The 23,664-nt window shown below is 43.8% G+C and overlaps 1 protein-coding gene across 7 annotated transcripts in view; it reads left to right on the top strand.

The window, feature by feature from the left end:
* CREB5 (cAMP responsive element binding protein 5) overlaps positions 1 to 23,664 on the top strand; it is a 495,995-nt gene that overhangs the window by 137,414 nt on the left and 334,917 nt on the right. The window lies entirely within an intron of this gene.

Below are 23,664 nucleotides of genomic sequence, written 5' to 3' on the forward strand. Positions count from 1 at the left end.
GCTCTCTATAAAATCATTTCTTCTGCCCGTTTCATGGAATTGCTTTGAGGATGAAGAATTTTGAAAAAGATGAAACGTTTTACGAATGCAAGGAAACCGCGCTAATATCATGAAATTTATACACAGAGAATGAAAGTTTGGAGGAATAGCAGAGACAGGAATAAAAAAAGGGTAAGAGGGTAAAAAGGAAAAGTTTTACCTATTAACATGCATGTGCTTACCATATCTAATTGTTTCACATGTGTTATTTCATTTAAACTTCCTAACAGCTCAATGAGGTATATGCTTGTGCTGTTATTACCCCTAATTTACAGTTGAGGAAACCAAGGCACAAAGAGGTTAAGAATATTGCGCAGGGGCACCTGGGTGGCTCAGTTGGTTGAGTGTCTGACTTTGGCACAGGTCATGATCTCACAGTTCGTGGGTTTGAGCCCCGCATCAGGCTCTGTGCTGACAGCTCAGAGCCTGGAGCCTGCTTGGGATCCTGTGTCTCCCTCTCTTTCCCCCTCCCTGCTTGGGCTCTGTCTCTCAAAAATGAGTAAACGTTAAAAAAACTTTTTTAAAAAGAATCTTGCCCAAAGTCACCTCATTGGTAAGTGGCAGAACTGGAATTGAAGACCAGCAGTTGGAGCCTGCACTTTAAAAAGAAAATTTTTTTTAATGTTTATTTATTTTTGAAAGACAGAGTGCAAGCTGGGGAGGGGGAGGGAGAGAGGGAGACCCAGAATCCGAAGCAGGAGCCCGCACTTTTAACTCTGATGATTTGCTGTTCTGCCTTCTAAGGGCTTCCACTTGGGGGGGCTAGGGAACCCGGGAGAGGATTTTTTTTTTTAACTCATTCTTTCAGGTGGAGCATCTACCACGGAGGTGGTGACAGCTAAGGTGATTTCCCAAGGACTCATGGGAATTGGTAATAAATAAGACGGGAGGGTTAAGGAAGAACGTCATCAGGCAGAACCTTATGAAGACTTCATACTTCACCCCGGAGGGCAATGAAGGGTTGTACCCAGTGCAGTGCTGCTCTCGGCTCTGAGGTTTCGGGGAGTCACGTTGGCAGCCATGTTGGCCACGTGGCAGGGCTGGGGCAGGATGGTGAGATGGGTGGCGCTGACTGCCATGGAGTCCCACACACTCAGCTGTCAGCTCAGGAGGACAGGAGACCTAGCCTGTCTGAGTCTTGATTCTTTTTCACTTTCTCTTAAGTTTATTTATTTATTTATTTTGAGAGAGAGAGAGAGAGAGAGAGAGAGAGAGAGAGAGGCAGAGGGAGAGAGAGAAAGAGTCCCAAGCAGGCTCTCGTGCTGTCAGTGCGGAGCCCAATGCGGGGCTCTATCTCACCAACCATGAGATCATGACCTGAGCCGACATCAAGAGTTCGATGCTTAACCAACTGAGCCACCCAGGCGCCCCTGAGTCTTGATTTTAAGATGGAGACTAGTGATAACCCCTACCTCGTAGAGTTGCCCTGAGGACAAAATGAGAGCTGTTTGGCACAGTAGATGCCTCATAAGGGTCAGCTCTTCCTACTGCGAGCTGGTCCAAAACAGTTAAACGGATGATGGTGTTGTCTGAGGGGGTGTCTCGGTGGGTGTGGAAAAAAGTGGACAGATTTAAGAGATGTGGAATTGAGAGGATTTGATCGTGAATCAGATGGGGGTGGGGAGAGGAGAGAAAGAGAGAGCTGGAGCGAGAGGATAGTGGCAGAGAAAGGAGAAGATGGCACAGAAGGGGAGGGAGGGGTATTAGGGAGATGCAGGTCCTATAAAAATACTGAGTGTTAGCAGAGGTGTAATCACAGGAGAAGATGTACAAAGGAAAGACATAAACAAGAGGGAAAACTTAGCATTTGGTGAGGGAAAAAAATCCACATATTCATTCAACCAGTGTTGACGGAACACCTATTATATTAGACAGCAATCAGCAAAACAAGATGGTCTGGTTACTGCGTGTTTTGGATGGATATTTGCTCTAGCCTTGGTGCTTGGGAAATGTTCATACTCTGAGTTTAGTGTAGAAAATAGGTGATATTTATTTTTCTGCAAAACACCTTTTTGGTAGTCGCAATTTTCCATTAACTCATCATGGCTAGGATCTAGAAATTAGTGTGTTTTTTGAGTAGTGAAATACGTATATTTCATGTGGACTGATGATTGATACATATGAGCCCGTACCTCTAGGATTTTCTGTGAGAGCTCCAATTTTGTGTCATTGTAACATATTCCCAACAGATTTGTAGAACAGCTCACTGTGGTTGAATATGTAGACCTTTTCATTTAAATAAATGAAAAAGCAGAGACCTCTCGTGTCAGAATGTGTCCTGATTTTGTTTCAGAAGACACGGGCCTTAGAAAGCTTAACTTGTAAATCCATTGCCATTTTTTGAACTGAAACTGGCCTAAAAGGTATAACCCAGTAGTAGACTTTATATATAAAAGAACTTTATTGTGATATAATTCACCTACTATAAATTCTTTTTAAAGTGTACAATTAAGAATTTTCTTAATATATTCACAGAATTGTGTAACCATTACCACTATCTAACTTTACTTATTTATTTATTTTAAATGTTTCCTTATTTATTTTGAGAGAGAGATAGAGAGTGAGCAGGGGAGGGGCAGAGTGAGAAGGAGACAGAATCACAGGCAGGCTCCATGCTGTCAGCACAGAGCCCAACGCAGGGCTTGAACCCACGAACTGTGAGATCATGAACTGAGCTGAAATCAAGAGTCAGATGCTTAACCCACTGAGCCACCCAGGCACCTCTGCCACTATTTCACTTTAGAACATATTCATCACCCCCAGAAGAAACCCTGTATCCATTAGCAGTCACTGCATTCTGCCTTCTCCCCAGCCCCTGGCAACCGTGATTCTCTACGTCTCAATGGATTTGCCTATTGTGGATATTTCACGGAAGTAGAATCATACAATACATGGCCTTTAGTATCTACGTTCTTTTACTTCGTATAACGTTTTTAAGGTTCATTCACATCAATTAATTGATGGGCATTTTGGTTGTTTCCACTTTTTGGCAACTATGAATAATGCTGCCATGAACACTCAGGTACAAGTTTTTGTGTGGACGCATGTTTTCGTTTCTCTTAGGTGTAGACCCAGGAGTCGAATTGCTGGATCATCTGGTAACTCCATGTTGAACATTTTGAGGAACTACCAAACGGTTCTCCAGAGTGGCTGGTTCATTTTACATTCGCACCAGCCATGTGTGAGGGGCTGTAATTTCTCCACCTTATCAACACTTGTTGTGTGTCTTTTTAATTTTAGCCATTCTAGCGGCTATGATGCGGCATCTCACCGTGCTTTTGGTTTGCATGTCCCTAGTGACCAATAATATTGAACATCTTTTCATGTGCTTTTTGTCCATCTTTAGAGACCTGTGTATTCAAATCATTTGTCATCTTGCTAATGAGGTTATTTGTTTAATTTTTATTGTTGAGTTGTAAGAGTTCTTTATATATTCTGGAGACTAGATCTTTGTCAAAGATATGATTTGCAAATGTTTCCGCCTATGGTGTGGTTGTCTTTTCACTTTCTTGATGGTGTTTCTTGAAGGGCGAAAATTTTAAATTTTGATGAAGCCCAATTTATCTATTTCTTTTTTGCTTCTACTTTTGATGTCGTATCTCAGAATCTGTTGCCAAGTCCAAGGTCACAAAGATTTATGCCTATGTTTTCTGCCAAGAGTTCTATAGTTTTAACTCTTCTGTTTAGTTCTATGATTCATTTTGAGTTAACTTTTATAAATGGTGGGAAGTAGAGATTTATCTTCATTCTTTTGCATGTGGATGTCCAAGTTGTCCCAGCACTATTTGTGGAAAAGACTGTTTGTTTGTGTTTTTTTTTTTTTTTTTTGGTCCATGGAAAGGTTCTGGCATTTTTCTTGATTAGAAAGAAATCTATGACCATTATGGTCAATGGATCATAAATGTAAGTGTTTATTTCTGACTCTTAACTCTATTACATTAATCTGTGTATCTAGTTATATGTCTTAAGCTATGTGTCTTAATTACTACTGCTTTGTAGTAAATTTTGAAGTTAGGACATGTGATTCCTCCAACTGTGTTCTTTTTTTTTTTTTTTGAGATTATTTTGGCTATTCTGGGCCCTTTGCATTTATGTATGAATTTTAGGATCAGTTTGTCAGTTTATGCAAAAAAGGCATCTGGGATTATGATTGGGATTGTACTGAATCTAAAGATCAAGGGGTGCCTGGGTGGCTCAGTCGGTTAAACGTCCAACTTCGGCTCAGGTCATGATCTCACGGTTCACGAGTTTGAGCCTCGCATCATCGGGCTCAATGCTGACAGGCTGGAGCCAGGAGCCTGCTTCGGATTCTGTGTCTCCCCTTCTCTCTGCCCCTTCCCTGCTTGTGGTCTGTCTGTCTCTCTCTCAAAAATAAATAAACATTAACAAAACAAATAATAAATAAATAAAGATCAACTTGGCTAGTATAGCCTTTTAATAATATTAATCCTTGCAGTTTACAAAATCTTTCCGTATATTTAGATATTCTTTCATTCTTTAATTGCACTGGGGATATTGCACAGAGGGTTTTGCAGCTTGATTTGGGGCAGAAAGTGCTGGAACAGCACTTGATGTAGTTTCTTCAGCCTCCAAGGAGAGAGGACGACATGTACCACATCTCTGGAAACACCCCATGGGGCCTAGGGCCTTCTAGAACAATACTTGTGTATTGTGTCATCGGTGTATTATTAGGACTCACTGGCATTTGGATTAATTCCCCCAGGTGTAGAACATCCTAGAGCACTGGCAAATTGGTTGCTGTGTTTTGTTCTAAGAATATCCCAGTGTTCAGGGGCAGGGGGCCCAGATTTGAGTCCTTGCTCTGCTTTTCACGAGTGGTGTGACCTCAGACATGTTACTTTCCCGCCCTAAATCTCGGATTCGTCATCTGCAAAAATGAGGGGGGAAAAAAAAACCACATCCATCTCATAAATCATCCTAAGAACCAAATTAAATTAATGTATGGAAAACGACTTTGTAAACTGTTAAACTCTACAAAGGTTAACAAATAGCTCTTTTTTTTCCCTCCCCATTTGGAAAAAGCCACCGAATGAATAATCTCTTGCATGAGTGTCCATTTATGTCAGCCTGCTGAGGTCATATGGTGTGGCTTTGAAGTGGAGAAAGTGTGACTGTCAGGTTTTAAAAAGGAAGCAGAGAGACTGTATTTCTCTTCCCCCCGGAATGAAGCAGGCACAGCTGCAAAGGCAATGATTTCACAGAGCCCGCCGCACTCGCTGGGGCAGAAGCAGTCAGAATAAGGAGCGCTGAGAAACCAGACTCGGGCAAGTTGAAGAAATGAAATAAAAACAGACCTGAAGGGCATAATAGTACCTTCATTTATAAAAAGCATCATTATGGGCGCCTGGGTGGCGCAGTCGGTTAAGCGTCCGACTTCAGCCAGGTCACGATCTCGCGGTCCGCGAGTTCGAGCCCCGCGTCGGGCTCTGGGCTGATGGCTCAGAGCCTGGAGCCTGTTTCCGATTCTGTGTCTCCCTCTCTCTCTGCCCCTCCCCCGCTCATGCTCTGTCTCTCTCTGTCCCAAAAATAAATAAACGTTGAAAAAAAATATTAAAAAAAAAATTGAGATAGTGCTAAAGAATGGACTGTGAGGGGCGCCTGGGTGGCTCAGTCGGTTAAGCGTCTGACCTCAGCTCAGGGTACGATCTCACCGTCTGCGAGTTCGAGCCCCGCGTCGGGCTCTGGGCTGATGGCTCAGAGCCTGGAGCCTGTTTCCGATTCTGTGTCTCCCTCTCTCTCTGCCCCTCCCCCGTTCATGCTCTGTCTCTCTCTGTCCCAAATATAAAAATAAAACGTTGAAAAAAATTAATAAAAAGCATCATTAAAATAAATAGGTCCTTATGTTTCTTTTGTGGTCTTCCTGGTAAATTCCATCTACTTATTACCTAACCGATCAGTCTTATCTTGAATATATGACTGGGAAAAAAAAAAAAAAAAACAACCCACAAGTTTTAGGTACCTCCTGAAAATCGAGAGTGATCGTGTTTCTCAAGGTACAGTCATATCTGTCATGGATTATTAGGGAATTTCCCCTGATTATTTCGGGAACGTTTCAGTCAGGCTTGAAAGAAGAGCCTGGTCAGGGTTCTGGAAGACTGCGGGCATCGGGGTTGGCAGATATGGATTTGGTCCCTGGCTCCCCTTATTCCAGCTGGGTCCTCGGGAAAGTTGTTTACCTCGGGTTTTCTCATCTGTAAACTAGGGGTAATAAAATACCTTTCCGGTAGGGTTTTGATGAGGGCCAAAGAAACAGCAGTGAATCTCTGTTGCCCTTCCTTGGCTTCTTCTTGGTTCAGCTTTTCGTATCATAAGACCAACATCACTTAGTTAGGAAACATTCGCAAACAAGTCCTTCCACCTCCTTCCAAATATGCCCTGAAGGGTCTGATTTTTCTTTGTCCGGATTCCGAATGGCATCTCTCCGTTCTGTTGACTCCCCTAGAGAATTCCGAGGCCCTAGGTCAAGGCCTTGAAAATCTGGTCATATGGACATGATTAAAGGTTTCTCAAACAGAGACTGCTGTGTTAGTCAGGGTCCCCGTAGGAGCAGATGGTACCCTCTAAGGAATAAGGGAAGACAGTGTAATGAAGGAACTACTTCAGAGTTGTGGGCAGGCCAGCTAGGGTCTAGCCGTCGCAGAGAGCCTGGAGGGTCCAGGGGGCTGAGGGGAAGACCCCACGGAGAGGACTTCGCCATTGCGGGGGGCTGCCTGCCCTATGTGGAGACACATAGCCGATGCCAGCCAAACCCCAACAGACAGGCAGTACAGGCAATGGACACCTGCCTTCTCCCCTCTTCCACCTCCCAGTCAAGGGAATCTGGAGGCAGCCTCCTAGGACATAGGAAAGCAGGGAATAGATCTGGAGGAGCAGAAGGAGACCATCCAGCAGAATTGTCCTCTCAGTGAGAGAAGGTCATCAGGACAGGCCGTGGCATTATGGGGACTAACTCCAGTCCTTGGAACCATAGGGCAGGAGCATTACACACAAACACAACTGTTTTGTTCCTACCCTTTGATTTTTTTTTTTTTTCTGTCCTTCGGCACCTCTAGAAAGGAGAAAGATTCAATAATACATCCCGGATTGGGTTCAGAGAAGTTGTATTTACTGTTTGCTGTGCATTCTGGGGCACAGCTCCGGCGGTACATATTTCAGGAGATAGCACTTGTTCCCAAGACCCCACCGAAGATTTATGAAAATGGGTTACGGCTCCTGGTCCTGGTGACATTTGCAATCCTCTACTTTCCTTCTGTAGATAGATTAAGAGTTGGTCTTGCAGGGTGATATGAGGTGTGCAGAAGTCACCCCAGCTCACATCAGCCTGCCCGTTTGTCAGAGTTTCCCCACATTGCTTTCTCCTTGGGGCTCCTGTGTCGAAGCTGTTGTGCAGATGCAGATGCCCCCTAGGGTGCGTGGCAGGGAAAAGCCATCATCAGCCTGATACCCATATCCAGTTGGCACCCTAGGAGAGAGAGCTTCCCAAGAGAAGCAACAGAAAAGACTTGGAGCTCTTGAAGAGGAGTGGGAGTGGTGAGCAGCTTTGGGTTGCCTACGGGTATGTGAAACCCTGCACGTTAAGGAAAGATTATACCTTGTCAGGATGGCCTCTGGGATGGGCATGAACCCAGTGCCTGCAAGTTACAGGGACATGGGTGTAGTTCCCTGTGAAGGGGAAGTTTTTAAGCACTGAATGCAAATGGAGATGAGCAAGTGGCCCTGGAAGTCACTGGGTGCTTCTGCGAGGGGCAGTGTAATTCAGGGGTCAGAACTCGAGAAGCTGTGGGAACAGAGTGTGAGGCAGTGTCCGGTGCCCTGAGCATAAGTCACGAGTTGCTGATCAGAAGAGCTTACCTGCAGAATAGAAAGGAGCCTCTGAGCCACTGTGGCAGGCAAACAAACGATGGGCATGAGGTGCTGGGCTCATTTCTGGAACGGAAGCCCATCTCTGGGCTCATCTCTGCTCCTAAGGCCTGGGCCAGCGCCTGTCTGCTAATGCTGCAGGGCATCCCAAAGGCGGTGCCCAGTCTCTCACAGGGCGGGTTCGCCATCACTTCAGGTCTTCCAGCCGCATCTGGATGGTGAGTTCTTTGGGGTTGGATGGTGTTGTTGAATATCAAGCACCAGAGGTGTGGTTGAACAAGATAACCACGACCATCTCATTTAATGACGATCAGAGTAACCTTTGATTGGGCCTGGGTCTAGAGGCACGGAGGCAGGAGCCCGAGACAGGAGCACATCCGCTCAACCAAGGATCATAGGCGATGGGCTGGACAGACACCAGAGTGGGGAACAGAAGATGCTAAGAATACTAGCTTAATTCCGTTTTCCTAAACCGTGACTCCTACAGGCAAATTGAACCACTTCCTGCTTTGTGCTCGCACAGTCTTCCTTGAAACTTGACCTTGCTCTCACATACACCTGTAGTTAACAGCTTGTGTCTGTCTCCTTTGAGACCATATAGCAACAGTTAACTTGCTGAGAACTTAACCACGTGCTCAATGATTTATAGGCAGCTTCTCCTCCAATCTTTACAACAAACCCATAAGGTAGTTATTGTTACTTATTCCTATTTTGCAGGTGAGGGAACTGAAGTTCAGAGAAATTAACTAGTGTGCCCAAGGACATTGAGCTATCAATGGTGAAGAGAAAAAGGACAGGGGAAGGGTCCAACTCAGTGCAGCGTTACTCTGAACTTTGGCCACTATGTTATTGCCTGCGGCTCCTTTTTTTCATCTAGGTCTCCTCAGTATCTAGCATGGTTCCAGGCAGGACAAGCTTCCACTAAAAATTGTGTTAGATAAGTAAGTGGACAGCCTGAGCCCCTCTAGTATGCCTGCCACACCGTGTGATTACGTTCTCTAACAAATATGCATACAGACTTCCTGAGTCCTCTGCTACGCTGGAGGAGTGATATAAAGACAGGGTGATGGCAAGGAAAATGCTCATTGGGGAAATTAGCTCAGGCAATTAAGAGCATGCTGAGTAGTCCTGAAATTATAGCTTATGTATAAATATATGGAAACAAATAAAAAATTAGGACCTTGATTTTTTTTGACACATAAACATAACAAGTTCATACATGAATAAAAATTAGTGTCTCTGCCAATGAATGATACTAAAATGCCATGCTACTCTTGCTTGTTATTTTTGTCACCATAAAGTAAACCATATTTACATGATTGTGTAACCATATGCTTTTCAGAAGTTTTAGGTTCAGATTTCAGAATAGTAATAGGAACTGGCAGTTACATAGCACTTACCATGTGCCAGGCACTGTTCTAAATTGTTTACATATGTTAACTGCTTTAATCCTCATATCCTCTCATATCCTTCTGAGGTCAATGCCATTATTGTATGATAGGAAGAAACTGAGGCACAGAGAGGTCAAGCGACTTACCCAAGGCCACACAGCTAATTAATGAAAGAATCAAGACTTGAACTCAGATACTCTTAAAAGACTGCATAGGCCTGTGAGCTGTGATTTACGGAATATTCACTATATGTCTCCTTCAGTCTTTACCGCAACCCCACATAAAAAGGACTGTTTCGTCCATTTGCCCGATGAGGAAACTCAACTCCAAAGAGGTTTAGAAGTTTGCCCAAGATGGAACAGATAGCTTCAGAGGGCCAGGCAAGCCCACAGACTCTTACAGGATCTTTGCCATCATCACGTGCTTCCAGATATATTACTTTTTGATTTATCTTGTACACGACCAGTGTTCACCATAGAAAATTATATGTAGATGTACAAAAAATGCGTCACAACCATCGGCAGCTGCAAGCACTGTTAATCTGTTCGTGTTTTAGCCTATGACCTCCGAGATATCCTTTATGTATAAAATCACAACTTGAGATAAAACATGATTTGCCAATTGCCATCTTTTTCTTGACCAGTTTTCAATGGATAACCTGAGTCTTTATATTTAAAATAATTACTCAGCTCTGTGAAACCAAATTCAACCCAAACAAATCTAACCTACTGAGAGAGAAAAATGACATTTGATACACTTTCTCCAGCCCAGTGAAAATGTTCTTTTAACCACCAAATTCAAAGTATGGTATTTAGTAGTCAAACCAAAAAAAAAAAAGTAATTGAGAAGGTCCTAAATTTGGTTATATGGGATTGAAGAGGCCTTGGTGTCTTGTTTGAAAGACAAATCAGAGTCTCTTCTGATAGACAAAAAGTAATTATTAATACAATTATAGCTAATATGTGTTGTATGTTCACTATATACCAGGAATTATTCTATTTCCATATAGAACAAGACATTATTACATATTTAAAAAATTTTTAACGTTTATTTATTTTTTGAGAGACAGAGAGAGACAGAGCCTGAGCAGGGGAGAGGCAGAGAGAGGGAGTCACAGAATCTGAAGCAGGCTCCAGGCTCTGAGCTGTCAGCACAGAGCCTGACGCGGGGCTCAAACTCATGAGCAGTGAGATCGTGACCTGAGCTGAAGTCGGACGCTTAACGACTGAGCCACCCAGGTGCCCTGACATTATTACATATTTATATTATATCTATATGTAAATCTTTAAAAAAAGCCAATGAAATAGGTAATATTATCTCCGTTCATAGGTGAGGAAACACGCACAGAGAAGTTAAGTTACTTCCCCAAGGTCACACAGCCATTGTTTGAAACCAGGCAGTGTGACCTCAAGCTTCAAGTAAAGCGGTGACTGGAAAGAAGTAATCCCAAAGTGGGGCTCTTCATTTTTTCTTGTTTTCTCTCTAGCGCTCACTCCTAGGGCCACATTCTTATTTTGGGTGGGGAGAGTCTACGTCTTTCCTTATGCTTGAGCCAGGCTGCGCCGTGTAGTTTATGAGAAACTGCGTGTCTACACTGTCTGTTTCAGCCTCTGCCTTGTCCCCTTCAGTGGAATTCTTCAGTGGTCTTCTTTAACTCTTAGCATAAATCCTACCTTTGGAGGACTTGAGCCCCGTCTGCTTCTCAGTGGCTCCGGGCCTCTCTCTTCCTCACCCGCCACCCTCCAGCGTCCGGCCTTTTTCCAGTCCCTCAGACCCGCCGAGGTCTTTGCTTTTGCCATCCCCTCTACCTGGCACTCCCCTCTTCTCTCTCCACGCTGCTCTTTGGCATTCGTCAGCCCCGAGGTCTGGGAGATGGACCTGATCTCCCCACTGGAAAGAAAGCTGCTTCTGTCCACCTTTCTCTCTATCAAATCACCCTCTCTGTCTCTTTCAGTGGATTTTCCAAAACGTGCAGCTGTTTTTCTTGTTCACTTACTTGATTTGTGTGCTTGTGGTTTTTGCTTACTTTTGCTCTGTGAGCCCAGGGACCTCATCTGGCTCCCTTCCCACTCTTCCTCCACCCACACACCTAACGAGGTCCCCCAGAGGCATTTGCTGGAAGACTGACAAGTCTCCTGGAGGAAGACGGTGGGGGGGCTGGGGGTGGGAAATGAGGAAAGAAGTGGCTCTTCCAGCTGCCTTAAATCCCTAGCCCTGCACCGGGCTCGGGTGAGCGAGGTGCGTGCTCTGCGGTCCGCATGAAGCAGCCAGACCCAGGACGAGAATCCGGGGTCAGCCGATGAGTAAAGACAGAGGCCGCTGTCCATTGTCTGGAGGGCCCAGTGCTGGTTTATTAGGCCAGATGTTCTTGGGAGTGTCTCATTGTCACCTTTCGGTCCATGACCCTGCCCCGTGGCAGGGGAGCCTCCCTTGCACTTTGAAGATTTCCGACGAGTGCTTTGGGGTGTGCGTTTAAGTGGCTTATGTGCACTGTGGAATTTGGCTCCCGACAGCCTCCTTTTTAAGGGACTATCTGAAGCCTGCTTTTGCTGTCCGTTTTTGCTTTCTTTTCCCCACCTTAGCTCACCGAATCACTTCTTTCAGGGACACTGAGACATCCCGGTTGACTCGCTGCCTAGCACTGACATTGTGCGAATTCTCTCATTCTGCGAAGTCCCCACGGGCTGTTCGGTGGCTGGGGGTTAGAGGCTCTGTGGAGAGCTTCCTCTCTCATGCTGCTACTCCTTTTTGAGCTTTCTTTGAGTATTTTTGGTAGGAGAGGCGTTGCAGGGATAGCTTGGATGTGAGTGCTGGTTTGTGTAGGAAAGCTCGGGAAGAAATGAGCTTGGACGTTAGGGCGCATGCCAGCGAATCCTGACCTCAGTGTCCGCGGGCGTTGACGGGTAACTCTTGGTTTCCAATGAGAGAGGGGAGCCTTAATCTCACGATGTGTGGGATGTGCCCCGTGGGGCTATGTTTTGTAGGCAGTGAAGTTAAGGCTTGCCCAGAAAAATAACATGTTTTCCTTGCCTGGTGCTTGAGCTGTTTGCCTGGTGACTGGCTGATTGGCGGTTTGAGAAGGAGGGAGATGTTGGTTAACTTGGGTGTCCAGAGGATTGTGTGTGTGTGTGTGTGTGTGTGTAAGAGGTTGTTTCTGTTTCTTTGGGAACAGTAGAGGGCAGAGGAAGAAATAATGATACTGTTACTTTTAACTTGTGTTCAAGGTCTCTGAGGCATGTTACAAACATGAGCTTGGTGTCACTATTTAAATAATGTCCCCATTTCAAGAATACCGGAAATCCTTTGATGCACGTCTCACAGAGGTGGATGGGAAAACTGAAGGTTTGGGAAATAACTGGGAATTTTGCCATCCTGACTCATATGCAAACTGCTTTACCCAGCTATGTTCCCTACAGAGGTGCTCAGTGGAGAAGATAAATCAAAGCTGTATCCAATCAAGGCTTTCTTTCAACCTTGATGGAAACTGCTTTTTGGAGATGAAAAATGCCCGACCCATAGGATGTAGTGGTACACGGAAGAGATGTTTTCGTTAAATAAAAATTTGACCATTCCCAAGCATTGAGCACCTGAAAATCTGTTAGGTTTCCTACTCATACAGACCTCTGTGCATTATGGGGGGGAGGGGTGGCCTGCTTTCAGGGACAGAGGTCTCAGGCTATTCCTCCGGAAGCCTCCAGTGTCCTAAGGTTAGGAAATGTTGCTGTAATGGAGGTATCGTGTCTCCACGTTTCCAGCTGGTCGAAACGTCCAGTTATTTGTGCTCTGTCGTCCCTTTTTTTCCACAGCTAACTATTTCTTCTTGCCTTTCTCGAGGTATTTCTTTTAATTACTACATGGGGTATTTGGGGAATGAAAAGGAGAAGAACGAAAAAAAAATAGGGAAGAGTGGGACTGAGAATATGCAATTGCAAAAAAATATATATATAATTTGCTAAAGAAAATGTGATAGCAAAAGGAAGATTTGGTTTCTTCTTTTAATAGACCAAGTGGAGAGTGGATGGATGAAAATGTCATGTCTACTGGTCTTATTTATGATGACTCTAGGTAAGCCTGCAAGCCCCTACTGATAAGAAGGTGCTGAATTTCCTGGCTTACCCTGGGTGCCCTCCAAACTCTACTGTTCCCTGCCTTCAGTGTGAATGGAGGCTGGCCTACAAGGACAGCATAGCCAGGCACAGACGAGCGGGTGGGCTTGCCCAGCCAAGGCCTTTACCTGCATTTCTCTGGCCGGGAGCGATGCTCCAGGAAGGTAAACAAATTCACAAGCAGTGTGGCTCTGGCTCTTCGAAGTCCAGGGCAAGGTGTCTGAGGGTTTGCTCAGCCAGCAACAGCCAAATTTATCCCAGGGTCAGGTGACCCATTGCCCAAGCTTACAGGTCAGCTGGTCTGTCACAGAGCTAGGGTTTGAACACAGACCAGACTACAAAGCATTTCTCGACATCGTGTTTCAATTAGAAGACCAAGAAAATAATCCTACCTGGGAGCTTTCCAGTAAAAGGCTAGTAGATAAAAGTTTTGCTTGCTAATTGCTAGATTGTCAGAGAATCGTAGAAGGCGAGGCTGTCTTTAAAGATCATCACCTTCAACACCCTTCAGAATCTTCAGTCTCTTTACACGTGCTGTCAAGTATCGGTATAACTCTTTGCACCATCCAGGACCTCTGCAGCTCCACGTGCTTACTGTAAGGCGACTGCATAATGAAGACAGTGACCAACACTGCACGGCATTTTGCAGTTTTTTAAGTGCTTTCCCAAAAATCATCCATTTGATCCTCCCAATATCTCTGTGAGGCAGATAATGCTGATATTGTCTATAGTCTCTTTTCATAGTGAGGAGATAATGTTCAGATATTAGATATTCAGAATGATGTTAAATAACTTCGTTGGCTCCATAGCTTAGGGGTTAGAGCCCTGGTCTTATACTGTTAAATGACTTGCCCAAGATCACACGGCTGGTGAGCAACAGAACTGAGATTTAATTAGCAACTTAAAAAAAATTTTTTTTAATGTTTATTTATTTTTGAGAAAGACAGAGACAGAGACAGAGACGGAGTGTGAGCAGGGGAGGGGCAGAGAGAGAGGGAGACACAGAATCCGAAGCAGGCTCCAGGCTCTGAGCTGTTGGCACAGAGCCCGACGTGGGGCTCAAACCCGTGAGCTGTGAGTTGATGACCTGAGCCGAAGTCGGACGCTTAACCGACTGAACCACCCAGGCGCCCCATAATTAGCAACTTTCTAATGTAAAAGCTGGTCCCCTGACCACATTGTTAGGTTTACCACAAAGAATGCAATCTTATTTATCAAGAGTAAAAGCAAAAGAAAGCCTAAGTTTAAAAAACCTTCCTTCTAGTACAGTTAAGAGATTTCTCCAAGGTGTGTGTGTGTGTGTGTGTGTGTGTGTGTGTGTGTGTGTGTGTGTGTGTGAATGCACATGCACTTTACATTGGCATTCTATTATGAGAAATATTTGGCTGTGAAAGGAGAGTATATGGTGTTCAATGTAGTGATTGAAATAGCTTTGCTTTCTCACAGCTTCAGAACTCTCACAGCACTTTGCTCAAACTACTTTCTGGCCTTTAAAATTTTACCTTCCACTACAGACATCTGTGTGGGCCTCACCTCCCTATTGGACAGTCAGGGCTCAGCAGGCAGAGGTTATTTTGCTCCTAGCTTGGGGCTTAGGGAATAGTAGGTGCTCAGCGACTGTGTGAGGAAAGAAGGAATAAATGAGACCAGTGTCCTCGGCATTCTGATCCTACCCCCAGTGCGTGCCAAGCTTGAATCACTTCTGAACAAATTCTCCGAGACAGGTAATCAATCACTGTCCACAGACCACTTTCCCTGAAGCAGCCTGTGAACAATGCTCTGTGAAGATCCCTGAATTCCCTCCTGGAGCCACTGCAGTTTACCCTGTGGATTTGGGGACTTGCCCCTCCCCCTCCCCTTTACCCAGCCTTTCAATGGAAATGTCTGATAGGCATGCCTCCAGATCCCCTCTGGGTACCGCCTGTACCCTTTCCCCCTTTTTCTCTTGGAAAAGTCAGGTTCAGGGTATTTCCTAGGCCCTGACCTATACCCCCTGAGCAAAGAAACCACATTCATGCTTAGGGAGGGGTCCTATATTTTGGAGAGCAGGGGCATTAAGAAATCCTCTTTCCCTTTCTGCACTGATGTGGAGCGTTGACCGAAAAATGGTGCTGTTGTCTGGGGGCCTAGCCCTGGGGGATAGAAGGAGCTGGCCCCTGCGTTTGTTTGTGAATGGCTCGGACCTTTTGATGAATTGGGAGTCTGGTACAGCGTAACCTCTCGTGGGTGGTGGTTCAAGGAAAAGGCCTTTTCTTTCCGTGTCCTTTTTCCAGGGTGTTTTAGTGGATTTGTAGGCTTTAGTGAGTGACTCTTTTGTTTAATAGGAAGTTGAGAAAGGCATTAAGGACTTTTCTAGCCCATGGAAACAATTTAGTGATCCTCAAAAATACAGCTTATTTCTGTACTTTTAAAATACAAGTTTAATGGTCCTTAACTGTGGTGACCTTGTGCTGAGAGGCGGACTTGAGTTTTCTTACTCTGCCCCCTTGTGAGCTCAGTATTCTCCTCTGGGTTACATTAGGAACTAGGCATCAGTTTTGAGTGTTTGAACTAGTTTATGGGGATGAAATCATCTCTGTAATGTGTGTATGAATATGTACATATAAGCACACACACCCCAACTTCTTAGTAAGAAAACAGGCCAAGAGAAAAAAAAGTGTGTGTGTGTGTGTGTGTGTGTGTATTTGGCCTAGTAACACATTTTCTTATTGAAAACTTTTTTTGAGGAGGCCAGTAGTCCCTAGTAAGTGTTCTGTGAGCTGATGGCTGATGGTACCAGCACATGAAAACAGAATTTAGAAGCTTGTGGTGTTCTCTACTTAAATTTTAAAAAGAAAAAAAAAAACACGCTCTTTTTGATGGGACTATCCTCAGCATTAATATAAAACCAACAGGCAATTATCAGGAGTGAAAAGGCATCTGAGAAAGAGCCATATTTCCACTGTGGGCCAATGCTTTATTTTGCTTCTGTTGAGTCAACACTGCTTAAAACGGTGTGGTAAGTTAACTGGAGAGTGGGGACTGTAGGTAGCCAAACCAGGTAATTTATTTAAAAAAAAAAAAATCTAGGTAGCTTATACAAGCTTACTCATCTGTCTCCTCTGTGGATTGAACCTGAAAGGGTACGCTTATGCTTAGTTAAAATTTTGGCAACTGTCCCCACCCCTGCTCCACTAGGAGAGGGAGTGATAATTTCACACGCTTTCTTGAATATTCATAAAGTTTTCATTGGCATTGAATTTAGCCTCATCCTAAGCTTAACTGGGTTAAGTTTTTCAGAGCTCTTTGAAAAGTAGAGAGAGGTGGATATGCCTTCAGTCCCTTATTTTCATTTCCTCTGTTGTGTGCAGGCTTTGTTTTATGGTCTCGCTCTTACTGTCCTCTTATCTGCTTTTTGTCTGTGAACCAGGAGGCACAGGCCAGGGGGCAGTGGTGCTCCTGCTATTATCACCCTTGCAAAAGCTGCACTGTGGGGTGTTGGATCAGGAGACTTCGGTACCACACTGTGCCGGTCGTTCTGCAATTTGCAGAATGTTTCACAGCCCTGCCCTCCACCTGTTAACTGCCGACGGGGATCCCAGGAACAGAGGCACCTAACAATTGGCTTCACATATTTCCGCATCCCCTTTCCAGACCAGGCAAAGAAAGTATGCCTTCCCTAGGAAGGCAGAGGAAGACATGCCTTTTGCTAGTATTCAGAGAGCGAACTCTGAATACTACTAGAATGTAGTATTCTACTACTAGAATGACAGCAGCATCTTCAGATGACATAAGGGTTTTGCCTTCACATGGCCTTTAAGTGACCCGCTAGGACCGTCCAATGTTCACATGCTTGACATTTGAAGCATAGTGTGTCAGGAATCTGAATCAAGTCTTTGAGTGTATTTTTACCTTGTGTCCAACTGACGCCGTGAGGTGTAGCAGGCTCTGAACACAAAACTGCCGGCTACTTTACATGAAACTGGGAAATGCCCAGCTTTCTGTTGGAGTCCAGGGGAAAAGTACCTAGTTCCACATGATCATTTGCAAATGTCTTTGAATAGTAAGTCAGTAATAGTAATCTTAAAATGAAATAATCTCTTACCAGGCCTTGCAGAAAGTAGTGAGGTCTGGCATGATCACCACCGTGTTTATATACACTCTTAAATTTTGTAGTTCAGATTCACGCACAAGAAGAAAACTCACATGTAAAGTATTATCGCAGCCCTTAGGTGGACTAAACGTATTGTGTTGCTTGGGGATACAAGGATATTTATATAGAATGGAGATACAAAGAAAACGACTCTCCCCGATAAAAATTATTTGAATGTGTGAAAAGAAAACCAACTAGAATGTTGTGATTTTCCAGACCATTTAAAAATATGCATTGTTTATAAACACAGTTTTAAAAGCCAATATACCCAAACATCTCAAAAATTATCCAGAGGCAGAGCAGAATTATTTGGGATGTGTTGTAATTCTAAAAAAGGCAGCTTTTACTGTAGTAGAGCAAAAAGGGAGAAGAAAGAACTGTACTGCTGACTTTTTCCTGATTTTCTAAACAGGCTGCTTTTGACTTGTAGAAAAATATATACCCAGTTTTGCAGTCAATCTCTTTGCCGTTAGAGTTTTTCCTTTCAGGATTTTAGGGGGCAATTGTTTTAAATTGCAGTGGAAGAGGGGGCGCCTGGGTGGCCCATTCGGTTGGGCATCCGACTTCAGCTCAGATCACGATCTCACGTTTTGTGGGTTCGAGCCCCGCGTCGGGCTCTGTGCTGACAGCTCAGAGCCTGGAGCCTGCTGCGGATTCTGTGTCTCCTTCTCTCTCTGCCTCTCCCCCCCACTTGTGCTCTGTCTCTCTCTGTCTCTCAAAAATAAATCAATGAAAAAAAAATTTTTTTTTAAATTGCAGTGGAAGACTTTCTGGAAAGGTAAAGATGACCATGTCAACAAAATCCCGGATCCCTTCTTATTCCAATTTAACTTTCCTTTCCTTTCCTTTCCTTTCCTTTCCTTTCCTTTCCTTTCCTTTCCTTTCCTTTCCTTTCCTTTCCTTTCCTTTCCTTTCCTTTCCTTTCCTTTCCTTTCCTTTCCTTTCCTTTCCTTTCCTTTCCTTTCCTTTCCTTTCCTTTCCTTTCCTTTCCTTTCCTTTCCTTTCCTTTCCTTTCCTTTCCTTTCCTTTCCTTTCCTTTCCTTTCCTTTCCTTTCCTTTCCTTTCCTTTCCTTTCCTTTCCTTTCCTTTCCTTTCCTTTCCTTTCCTTTCCTTTCCTTTCCTTTCCTTTCCTTTCCTTTCCTTTCCTTTCCTTTCCTTTCCTCCTTTCCTTTTCTTTTTTCTTTTCTTTTCTTTTCTTTTCTTTTCTTTTCTTTTCTTTTCTCCTTTCATTGCTTTTCTCTTCAGTGTGTTCTTACTGGGAGCAGGTAAAAAGGCAGAGTTTGCTGCCTTCAGCATGTCTTCTGAGGTTGTCCTCAGTTAGAAATAAGTCAGCTGATTTGGTTCCATTTAATACTTCCTGAGAATCTCTGTCCTAGCGCTTTGTTAACCACATGGATGCCAAATACACTTTTTTTTTTTTTAGAGATAGAGTGTGCCCTGCAAAAAAAGAAACAAAAATACCATGCTCCATGGGAGCAAGAAGAGGAGGACCTGAATACACACTCTCAGGCACAGACACACACGCTGTGGTGACTTTTTCAGCGCTGCACCTCGAGTGCCCAACACTGATGCTTTTAGCAAATACGTTCTGAACTATTGAACCCGTCGATAGGAAAGCTGTAAGGCAGGACTGTGCAAAACATAAGTAGAAATTAGCCAGCAACTTTGAAAAGAGGCCTCGTATCCAAAGAAACATATGGAAAACTTAAAAAAAAAAAAAAGAGGAATCTAACATATGAAAACCCAGTCCCACTGGAATGTTTTTTCATACACAGTATAAACGCCACATAAATAAAACCGCAAAGCTCTGCAGGCGTACATGAGTGGACGTGAGCCCCCAGCACCCTCCTGTTCGGGCCTCCGATGGAGAGTAAAGCCTGGGTGAGTTTCCAGAGACAAAAACTGGTTGGAAATCCTTCCTCCTGGGAACGGGGGCCCTGGTTCCAAGGAGACTTTGGCCAGTCCCTTAGCATAGCCTGACGCAGGGTGCGAAACAGTCCTCCTTAGGTCTGTGATTCAGGTTGTAAGACTCTGAACTTTGGGGATACCGGTGGATGGCGAACATGTTTTAAGGACAAAGATTTTCCGGTTTGAGCAGAAGAGTAAGAAGTAACTGTAGCGGTACGTGTAAAGTTTAGGACTTCCGGGGAAGAGTACTGGCCGTTCACTGCCCAGCAGCACACCCCCTTCTCGCCACGTCCTGGTGAAATTTTCACTTAGGAGGTACGGTCCCACTGTTGGTCTTGTTCCCTGTGTAAATCTCTGGTTCGAAAGCTTTGCGGCATTCAAGGCGTGTCAAGCTTGAGGGCTGAAATGTCACTTTAAAAGCGGGGGTTAAAAAGGTCACACAGCTGCAAATAATAATAGCCCAATGAAATTCAGATTCTAGCTGCAGCCCACTTCAAGAATAACACTGAGACAGGAAACAAGCCTACTAGATATTTTTTCCCAGTAAGGCTAGGAAGAATACAGCTGATAAAATGTGTGCATGCACACATGGTCATGTGTGTGTGTGTGCGCGCGCGCGTGTGTATGAGACAGACACACAAAGAGATGGAGAAAGACATACAAGACAAGCCAGAGACACAGAGAAATAGGCACACAAAGAGAGTTTTAGACAGCGAAGATACAGGAAAAAAAGAGAGACCTACACAGAAAGGCAGAAAGGGATACAAGGACACACTCACAAAATAACTGATTTTCTTGGACTTAAATTCAAGGGTGTTTATTTTTCTATTTGACAGTATGATATTAAGGTTAGAAAACTAGAGGTATATTGGAAATAATTAGCTTCCATGAATTGTTTCTTCGTATGGTATCTCTTTGAATGGTCTGATTTTACAATGTTTTCCTAAATGGTCATGTTTTATAGATGAGCAAAGGAGATAGTGAAAGGTACAATATCCTTCACAAAGAAAGAAAGTCTCAGCCCCACACTGGATATAAAATTCTCTTCCAGGAGCTAGCCGTGTGTTGGGAAAACCATCCTGCCTCCTTGAATTTCTGTTGGGTTATTATTATATGTGGCTCTTTGGCTTTCTGACCAATATGTTGAGAGAAATACTTGTTTTTTTCAGAAGCATGAAGTACATATTGGCTATGCACTTAACTAATGTAGTTAATGAGCAACTTTTGTTTCCAGAAACAAAGACTGATCTGCTCTCAAGCAGCTTGACTAACTCAAGATGCTCCTGTTTGTTAGCTGTCCTCAGCACTGTAGGAAGGACCTGTTTTCCCCTCTAGAACCTTCTTGGCAATCTTGTAAGCTCAGCAAGGTAGCGAGGTCTCTTTCACATGAGTCCTGTCCAGAAGGCTCTTTCCACACTCGCAGTAGGCCAATAAATGTCGACAGATGTTATTAACTTCGTATTAAAATTCCAGCCCCCCCTTCAGATCTATAATCCATTCATGGTCAGATTAACAATGTCAGAGCTGATGGGGACATATCAATATTGTCATTAGTGCTCATTTGTATGTACAACTTCAGTTTGCATTTTTGAAGCTCCCGTAACTTTCGGCGTTGATAAAAGTGCATACAGATTTTCAGATGAAAACAACGTTGTTAGTGTCTTGATACTTCAAATCCTGTGTCACTGTATGAATCTGTCTGCTGTTACTGGAAGAAATTTGTTCCATTCTAAGATTAGAGACCTGAGATTGGAGTTTGGTGTTAACTAAGGATCCGTATCAGCTTCCTATGATTCACACAGGGAAGCATCACTCTTGGCTGATTATAGCAAACTTCGTTGATGTAGGTTTTTTCCCTTTGAGCTCGGTTGTTGCCCTCGCTTAAAATACATATTTATAGAAATTTGTGTAGACTGTCCAAGTTTTTGGTAACATTTGTTTTTTGCAATATTTGCCTTTCATGAAATGGTAATTCCAAGTATATCTCTAAATGCCTGGCAAAGCATTTGAATGGATTGCATCAGCCATTGTGGAAGATTTCCCATTTTAGACCAGGAGGAATTTGTGGGGTCAAACACTGAACAATGAAAGAGATTCTTGCTCATTTCAAGGCTGAGGAATCCAGTGGCAGTTGAGGGTTTGAATTGTAAATCAAGCCTGTCATCTCCTTGTCAACTGGGAAAAACCTCTACTCACTTTATGTACTATTAGGGTTTGTTATTAGGGTTTTGTGTTGTTTTCCAAAAACTTGAGGGGAAATTAGACTCATAAGGCATTTGTTCTAAGTGAACATTGAATCTGAACTTTGGAGAAGAGGAACAAAAAATAGAACTGTTTAGAAACTCCTAAATGATTAGATAGTGTCTGCCACAATTATGACTGTATCTAACCAAATTTATGGGGTCACTCAGTGTTTCTCAACGGGTGCTCTGTAGGGATCATAAGTAGCCAGCACATGGCTGAGAGACTGGTCTTCAGTGGCCTCACTGTCTATGGCAATATTAACAGACCGAACTTAGAGTGAATTAAGACGCTTACATGTGAAATTTAATGGAAACTAGCCTCATCTCAGTGTTTTCACCAAAAGCAACTTTGACATCTTTTTTCATGAAGTCTGGTGAACTGTCTTCCCTGGCCATAACTGAGAACGAGTGGAACAAGGGGTCTGCACAACCTCTCGCCTTGCTGAAAATTTGGTTCTGGGCCCAAAAGTTTGAGAACCACTGCCTTAGGAGTAGAGAAAAGGCAAGCTGTTTGGGGTGGTTTATGATGATGATTCAGGATTCATTATCCATTCCACAAATATTTATTGAACGCCTACCATGTCAACTCTACGCAGTGGAGCCTGGGGTATGGCGACTGCCAAACAAAACTGGGTTCATTAAAATGTCCCAGCTGGTAAAACAGCAGAATGGGAAATAAGAGGTTGAGGCATGACTTCGGAGGCCCTAATGCAGAACAAGCTGGCTAAAATCATGTCTGAGTGATTTGCCCCACTCAGTGGATGATAAGAAGAAAAAGATTTGCGGGGCTTTCGTAGGAGTCCGTTGGAGAGAATAGTGATCACACTCTTTGCTGGAAGAGAACCATAATAATAGACCATAAAAAGAGACCTGGTTCTTCACTAATACATCAGACCAGATCGTACTAGTTGATAAAAGTAATGAAGCCCGTGTGGTAGAGCGGTACCATTTAGTAAAACCATCACAAACACCCACACAGCAAGCAATGAGCAAGGGCGTGCTGTTTGCCGAGGGTTGAATGTGGGAACTGCAGTGCGTCAAAATAAAGCAGTTGAGGTTCACACACTTCTGTATACACACCCACTCACCGTAGACTTTATTAATCACTTAAGCCTATTTTATTTTAGCAACTGCCATTTTACCCTAGGACTTTCATTCCGGCACCGTGTTGCCAAAACATTTGGGCCGTGGGATCCGTAGCATATGATAAATTAGTACAGCTTCATTCATGTTTAAAACATAGAATGATAAAATGACAGTCGCAACTCAGCTGAATATACTGCTGACTGACATCTAAACTATTTGAAGGCAACCTGTATTTCTCTGATTAATCATATGGCTGTAAACGTAACATCCATACCATGATGGCTCAATAAGACAGAGTAACTCTCTACGGCTGGGGCCTATTCCGTCTTCAAGCATCCACACCATAGTCTAAGTCCGTGGCATCTGCTGCAGCTCCTATGCATGTTACCCACTGGTTATGGCACATTGTAGCCAACAATTAAGATAAAATAGCTCATGCTGATACCAACCAGAATTGCTAGATTATTCCCATTGTAGGCTTGAACTTACGGAGAAAGTCGGCATTTTGGTGAACCAGCGTGTGGGGTAGAGTTGTGATTACGGTAGAAAAATACTTTCTTCTCATACTTACCTGGCAGGGCTTGGCCCATCTCTCTCCTCACTTTGGCTTTTTAATGAATCTCTTTCAACCTTCAGTAGTGGCACTTCCAATCTTGACCACTGCTATTAGTTGGACATTAATCTAATTATTGTCACTACTTACTACTTCCGGACGTATGCCGTAAATGCGTTTATATGGAGCTTTCCCTTTTTACTGTCAGATAATCTTAGTATTGGTTTTCTTTTGTTGTATTGGCATTCTTTTGTTACCTTAGCGACTAAAAGTCTTAGGTGGCATCCAAGGAAGACTCACCTTATACCAGATTCAGATCTCCTTT

This window comes from Felis catus, chromosome A2, assembly GCF_018350175.1.
Source record: "Felis catus isolate Fca126 chromosome A2, F.catus_Fca126_mat1.0, whole genome shotgun sequence".
Classification (NCBI taxonomy): Eukaryota; Metazoa; Chordata; class Mammalia; order Carnivora; family Felidae; genus Felis; species Felis catus.